General features: G+C 32.0%; 1 long non-coding RNA gene across 4 annotated transcripts; it reads right to left on the reverse strand.

The window, feature by feature from the left end:
* Nucleotides 1–3,648: 3,648 nt before the first annotated feature.
* On the reverse strand, nt 3,649–7,292 carry LOC122587162. 4 transcript variants are annotated; one of them, XR_006322121.1, is made up of 5 exons: nt 7,064–7,292; nt 6,433–6,533; nt 5,775–5,844; nt 5,387–5,499; nt 3,649–4,917 (listed from the first exon to the last, which is right to left on the reverse strand). It is a non-coding gene; the product is annotated as an uncharacterized LOC122587162 (long non-coding RNA). The 4 variants fall into 4 exon arrangements; XR_006322123.1 differs by having other exon boundaries at nt 6,467–6,533; nt 7,064–7,289; XR_006322120.1 differs by lacking the exon at nt 5,775–5,844 and having other exon boundaries at nt 7,064–7,265.
* Nucleotides 7,293–7,710: the final 418 nt, after the last annotated feature.

The following is a 7,710-nucleotide window of genomic DNA, read 5'->3' on the forward strand; positions in this document are numbered from 1 at the left end:
AATGAAATATCATGAAAAGTGAATTCCACCTGAAATTAATTACTTAATTAATTAATGACCAATTTATAATTGATTATGAATAACTACAATCAATTGTCTCTAGCAAAATATCTATGTTATTAATATACCCAAGAATATATTTAAAAATGAGATTTCTAAAGGGGATTTGGTTCGCGGAATGTTTTTGAAGGAATTGGAATCTGTTAATGGAATTGGAATTTGAAGGAATTGAAATCTGAAAGTTTTAAAATTTGTCTTGTATTTGGTTGACAGAATTCAATGGAATTCAGTTAAAAAAATATAATACAAACTATGTTAAATTCCAAATTTAACCTTTATCACATTTATATAATATATTGATTTACAGATAATATACACTGTATATGAGACATAAGCCACATGCCACCCGTATTCTTCACAACCACCCCACCCCTTCATCCCCAATTCCCTAATGTCGACGTCTTCAAGAAATTACTTGATTTCTTGTACCAAATGAAAAAGATGATAAATTGATACTACTAATAAACAATTCCAGTCAAAAGTTATGGTTTTATTTCACACATAACATAAATCTAATTTCATTCCTCCATTTTTTCCGACGAGATGTATGGCTATGGTTGTTAATCTCCGGCAGTGGTTGGTATCCATTTACATTGTAACGACGATCTATGGCTGATAGTGATTAATGGATGGAATTTATAGTAGCATCCGCCAGCCGGTGGTGGTGAATGGTGTTCAGCAGCGGCGGTGGAAAATGGTGTCCAGCGATGGTGGGTGGTGAACGGAGATTTGTTGTTCAGTCAATCGATGAAGGTTAGTGATGATTTGAGGGAATCAATGGTTTGTAACTTTACATAAGGGTTTTTTAGGCAAAATGTTAAATTCCAATGAATTGAAAACTTTCCATTGAAAAAGTGAAGGAATTCCAAATTCTGTATTTTAAGGAATTCTAAGAAAAAATTTCAATTCCAATTCCATAGTTTTTTCCAACCAAACACAAGAAAGAAGGAAATTCAAATTCCAATTCCAAAGAATTCCTAGCAATTCAGTGAACCAAACACCACCTAATAGTTTCAGATTTTAAATATATTGTTTTTTTACAAAACTTAACAAGAGGTTTTCTAAATCGTCTCGTCCTGAGCATCGAAAGCTCAGGACCTGCCCTGCCCCCTTTTTAAGATGTCATTATATGCATGTAGTCAAGTAACACAAAGTTTATTGGCATAATTAACAACATTTTCTTATTTTTATCGAAAAAATTTTAATCCCATAAAATTTTATCTTTTAATTTTATCCCTATTGAAATTTTTATTTTTACTTTTTTTTTTACACTAACACTAATTTTTATGTTAACCTCTTAAAGTTTTATCTTTTAACTTTTGTTTTTATTCAAGTTTTTGTTTTTCAGTTTTTACCCTAAACTTTTCGGTTACACATTTACAATTTTACATAAACGTTTAATTTTTTTTACTATTTTCGTCCATTTCTTTATATATAACGTTCTAATATATAATAATTTTCATTATCGTTATTTTTTATATTCATGTAATATTTTAAACAAAAAACTATTCTACATCATCGTCGTCAAAGTGTCATTATTGCATTAATATAGTTATTGTTTATGTTTTTATACATTTTATTATTCGTTTACGTTATTGCTACATGTTTACTTCCTTTTTTTTATATTCAGATTCGAATATCTAACATATATTTGGGTCTAAACTTTATTCATGTAAAAGGTATGTATATGCGGGTAGAATAACTAGCTAGTTTATTTCTAAACTTTATCCTACCTACTATTGATGCACATGACTTATATTCAAAACTAGGTGAAACCCGTGCGTTGTACCGGTCTATATTATTTTCTACGCAATTCATCGCAAATAACATGCAATAAAAATAGTATTATAACAAACAGTGAATAGTTATATGTAATAAATAAGAAATAGATATTTATATGGATTGAACAATAAAAAGATTCAATAACAAAAAATTTCCACAAAATGAAAGTAGTTAATATTTATTAGACAACAAAAGTTGCAAAGTTGAATGAAACCAAACAAAGATTAAACATAAATAGTCTTTATCGACCGCCTTTTATATGACTCCCTTCTACTTTGTAGATGGTAATATTGATTCTTATCATCACTTCAAGTTTCATTCAATTCTTCAGCTCGGTAGCAGATTTCCTCTTACCCTTTTTAACCTCCTTCCCCTTTCCTGCCAAAAGAATGAAATTTTCAGCCACGCTAGTAAAAGAACCGCGACATACTTAGAATATAGGTACATTGCATCAAGTGATAATTTGAACACAATTAACGTAGGGCTTCCCAGTCCCGAAGTTTTAGTAAAACAGTGAATGTATAGAAACACAATTACCTTTTTGTCCAACTTGGCTAGCTCCTACCGCTTATAAGAGGATTGGTTCAACTATAGAAACAATTAACCATACCATATAGGTTTACCTTAAAACGTCTCAAAAAATTGCACATCATTGGCGATCAGAGTTCAAAGATATGCATATCAATGTACTGTATTTAATTTCTTGTTTGGTTGTGCATGTAAATTGATAATAGCAACTCCATTTTGAGTGACTGGATTTAGGTAATTTAGGATCAAACTTTAAGAAACATGAGACCATCTTAAGACAACCCTTTTAATTTTTTAAATTGAAGTTTCCTTTATTCCTTAGCTTCAATCAACTCCTTATCTTAAATCTATTCTCGAAAGTTAAATGCTCACTTTTAAATTGCACATTTGAAGTCCCCCAGGTTCTAACAGTCATCACGGAGATAAGAAGCTTGGTAAACCATGTAAATGTTTGATGTGCGAAATCTAGCTTTAAATTTATAACACGATTTACCGAAAAGTACTGATAACTACACACTCAGGCAGTGTACCTGATCGTATGCAGTATAGTGAAAAATGGTAAGCCGAGATCATTCGCAAGGACTTAAACAAGCATTTGTAAAAACATTTAATGATTCAAGTAAAATGGGGGGTTTTGTGGCCGAGTTGCCACGATGCAAATAGTTAGTTGAAGATTAGTAATCCCAAAGGATTAATCGAAAAAGAGATTGTAGTTTAAAACAAGAATTTAAAGGTCACCCATCTTGATTTCGCTCAACAGAATGTTAAGATTGCACTTTTGATGAAGTTCAAATTCAATTTAGTGATTTAATGACCGAGACTCAAATCTATTGCCAACCCCGTACCCGTCAAGTTAACAACTTATTTTATTCTCTTGTAATAACTAGTTTCATTATTAAGACCGGTACCCCGAGACGCCTTTTTATAACTTCCCTAGTTAAACAATGGTTTTGTTCATTTTAGATAACAATTTTGCCGATCGATTGTACCCAACCGTCAACCCGTTAATTCTTATCAAATATTGATTACCCTCTACCGTACCCGTCATAGAACCAATTGCTTCTAACTAAGCAATCAAAATAACTTATACCCAAATCCTAGTCGTCATTAAGCAATGAGCACAAATCATCCGCAATCAATAATTGAATAACAAAGAATTAATAGATTAAGTTCACGACAAAACGTTAAATCAAATCACTTGAATTAATAAATATTGTGCAATCCCTACATAATGTCTCACTCCATCAAGATGGATGAAAAGACAATTAGCCACTCATATTAGATATGAAATAACAAATCAAAACGAAAGAATTTATTGTTACCGAATACAAAGGATTGAAAAACGAATAACGAAATGATTCCGAACGAGTCATTGATCCTCCACAATGATGAAAAATAAGATAAACCCTAGGAAAAGCTCTTAAAATCGTCTGAAAAGTGAAAGATAGGTTTTTGGAATGTTTATTGCAGCTATTTATATGCTGACTAAATTCAGCAGATTCGGCATGACACTGCGTCGCAGTCCCAAACTACGTCGCAGTGTCTTCTTTGACTTTTCTTGACTTTGACTTTCTTTGACTGGCCTCCTGTCGTATATGCACAAACTGCGTCGCAGTTTGCCTATGCTGCGAAGCAGTTTTAACCTCGACTTGGAATACTGCGGCGCATTACCATACTGCGTCGCAGTGTCCTGTTGACTTGCGGTGACCATTTTGACCAGCTTTGACTTTCTTCGATTCTTTACCTACGAGCCACGTGAAACATCTGTAAACACCCATTTTGCTCCAGAAACTTAGTTTTCTGCAAAATATCGCTTAGGTACCTGTTTTCCACCTGAAACACTAACAAATACCATAAACGCACCAAATGTATACGAAAATGACTCGTAATCCTCGCTAATCGACACTTTAAGCTATGGGAAATGGGCATAAAATACGACATATCAATGTTGCATATACATATGCAGATATGCTTTTTTTACAACTATTGTGGGGCAGTAGGCTATTATTGATCGTATCCGCACATAATACTGATTCTTAAGTATTATTAGAGGTGGAGAATGGGCTGATCATTTTGTACAGGTGAGGCTTAACCCTGAACACTTGTTTATAAAATGTAGCTTTTTCTGTTAATTATTCTACAAAAAATTAATGTGTCAAATAAAATTGTAATAATTTAGTTAATAACCACCAAGGAGGTTTTATGCATCAAATTTATACTCTAGGCAACTGGTAATCCGTTCAATTTGTGAAGCCAATTATTTGATCTTAAATGTTTGACCCGTAGAGGTAAAACATACTTAAACATAAGAAGCATAGAAATTACCAACTCTACTAAATAGTTACATATGTCATAATGAGTGGTAGGTAGTGGCGTTCTAGAGAACGTTGAAGCAATATTTGGTTTACATGTATAAGCAGAGTTACCTTTAAGTCAAGCATCATCCGGATCGGGTACTCTTTTGGCTGGGAGTGGCTGCTTTGAAGTTGTCATAACTGGTATTGGAGGTTATGCAGCAATTTCCCAGCATTCTATAAACATGAATCCCTGAAGGTAACACAAGATTGGTTTACCTTAGACAATCAAAAATAAATTCAATTTTTTGTGGATTTTTTATCTTCCTTTACATTCAAGTATAAGCCAATAACATAGAAGTTCCTGGACCCATTTGATCTAGTAGAGGTTGCAACCTTTACTTAGTTATATCTATTCTAAGAAAACAATTAAAAATGACTTATCATAACATACTGGATGACATTTCAACTCATAATTAGATTACGGTATGAAGGCGTAAGTAGACCTTGCTAAATCAATTTGCAACTTAAAACATTATCAAAACTCAAAAGATAAAGCTTTTGCTATCAAACTTGAGGTATAAATCATATATAAATATTTTAAACTCAATAACAAAAAGGAGCTTGCAGCTCCACCAACCCACCCTGACCCATTTTAAATGGTCTTAAAAAACTCTGACCATCCAACCATCCTATTTTGCTGGTTTTGGGTAACGCCTCACCTGGTCATTTGCAAGTAAGAACATCTAATGTCAAGATTAACTAAGAAGTTAAACAAATGTCCTTGTGAGCTGGAATCTCCAACCATCATTTTCTCATAAAAAACTTACATAACCTAATCATCATTCAAAAGAAATAAAGAAACCATGACAGGAGTTAGAGAAAGAAGAAGATAATGATAATAAAAAAGATACACAATTATGAGATTATTAATAGAAAATGAAACTAAACGAATTTAGGATAACTAACAGGATTTTGCAAACAAAAGATGATTGTAAGGCAGTAAGTAGCATGTTTATGTATCATAAGTGAATAAAAAAAAAGTAGTTACTAAGTCTAGATGTTAACGTAGATCTAAAACAACACGAAAATCCAAATACCAATTAATACCCTTTTAAAGCCTTTCCACTACAGTCTCCAGCCTTATTTGTCGAGGATCATGATAAAAAAAACGTAGAAGCTGGAAGATTAGGAAACTGATTAGTAATAGCAGTCTAGTTAATGAGCCTTTAATATAGAAGATCAGAGATTTGACTATTTAGATAACATAAGTTAATTGCACCAACAGAATTGCGAAGGAGATAAAAACAACCGGTATAGGGTGGAGATGTCTTGGTTCCCAATTTCCCATATATATCTAATTAAGAAATTCAAGACAGTTGAGAGAACTTAAAAAAGACTTTTGACAAGGGACTTGTATGCCATCCAATTTAATGTCAACAGCCCAGAGTAGCGAAACAGGGGACTTACTAAAAAACAATAAAAACACAATTGAATTTTTATTATAACACAATTAAACTTATCGATAACAATGTAACCATACATGATCGCCCATATTAATTTATCGTTTTTTACAAAGCCTAGACTTTAAATATGTCTCGTTAAGGACTTAAATATTCTGCCTTTGTGGCGTCGATTAGAATCCAGACGATAAATGAGGAGATAGATAGATTGAATATCAATACATGACAAACCATGTATAAATATTTCAATATAAATAAATCAGGTTGCAATTCAAGATACAAAGAAAAGTATGAAAAAAACAAACCCATTTGTTTAACACCAAGCTGCTAAAACACTACCTTCATCACTTCAATTCTCTTGGTTTCAAGGGCCTATTCAATTGATTGTGGTTCTCACTTCTCATAGCTAAGAAAAAGGAAAAGGGAAATTAAGTTCAAACATGGCTCAAAACAATACTGAAATAATAGAAAAAAAATAATCTCTCATCATCTTATACCAAGTGAGATACAAATTTAATTCATCTTCATCAGTCTTGTTATTGAAATTAACAACATATACATTCAAACCAAAATATAATTCTGAAAAAAATGAACTTTAAAATGAATAAAAACATCAATCAATATAAGATTCATGAAAAATAAAATGTTATTAGGCACCCATGAATGCACTTGATGTTATTAAAAATTATTACTTTGACAACCTTTAGAATCATACATCATTTAAAAATAAGTTTCATGAAATCATTAAAATGTAAAATAACAAAAATGCAACAATATACCTGATGTAGATAGGTTCTGTTTTCTATATAAAAATCAATGAACTTCTTTATTAAAAATAAAAACATTAAATTACAAATCCATAATTTAAAACAAAAAAAAAACATTGAATTAAGAATCTTTAATGAAAAAAAAAAAGAAGAAGAATTAAAAACATACCGTGATGTTTGATAGCAGTATGGAGTTTGTAGGATTAGGGTTGTATGTGAATGATAGTCATTTAAATCAAACCCCCAAATCCTAAGTTTCAGGGATTTGATGATATTGTTATCAATTCAAACTCGCTTATATCCGTATATATTGCAAAATTGAAATTTGATTGTGTGAAAATATAATTGAAAATAATCTGAGATGATTCCCTTAAACAAAAAAGCCATCTGAAAACGATTGTTTATTAATAGTGTGTTTGAGAATTTTAGACAAAATCTCCTTGGTTCAAGTGGCAAACATGCTGAACGACCATAGGAAAGGTCGCAGGTTTGAACCCAAAAACCATTTTTTTTAAATATAAGAGGTACATTTATGGCTCTGATGCTTATGTGGACCCTACACATCACGTAAATGCTGATGTGGTTGCCGACGTGGCATTCGAATCGCTCTGGTAACGCCACATCAGAATTCGCTGACATGGCGAGCTAGGAGAGCGTCAAGTAAGCGCTTTTCGATAGGATTTTATATATATACTAGGATTTTTTTACCCGCACGATGTGCAGATGCTTTAAAAAGGTGCTCAATAAAGTGAGATTTGAGTTAAACTTGCTTAAAAAAACATTTAATGAAACGCTTAATATGTGAACAAATGAGTT

The sequence above is a fragment of the Erigeron canadensis genome, chromosome 2 (genome assembly GCF_010389155.1).
Source record: "Erigeron canadensis isolate Cc75 chromosome 2, C_canadensis_v1, whole genome shotgun sequence".
Lineage (NCBI taxonomy): Eukaryota > Viridiplantae > Streptophyta > Magnoliopsida > Asterales > Asteraceae > Erigeron > Erigeron canadensis.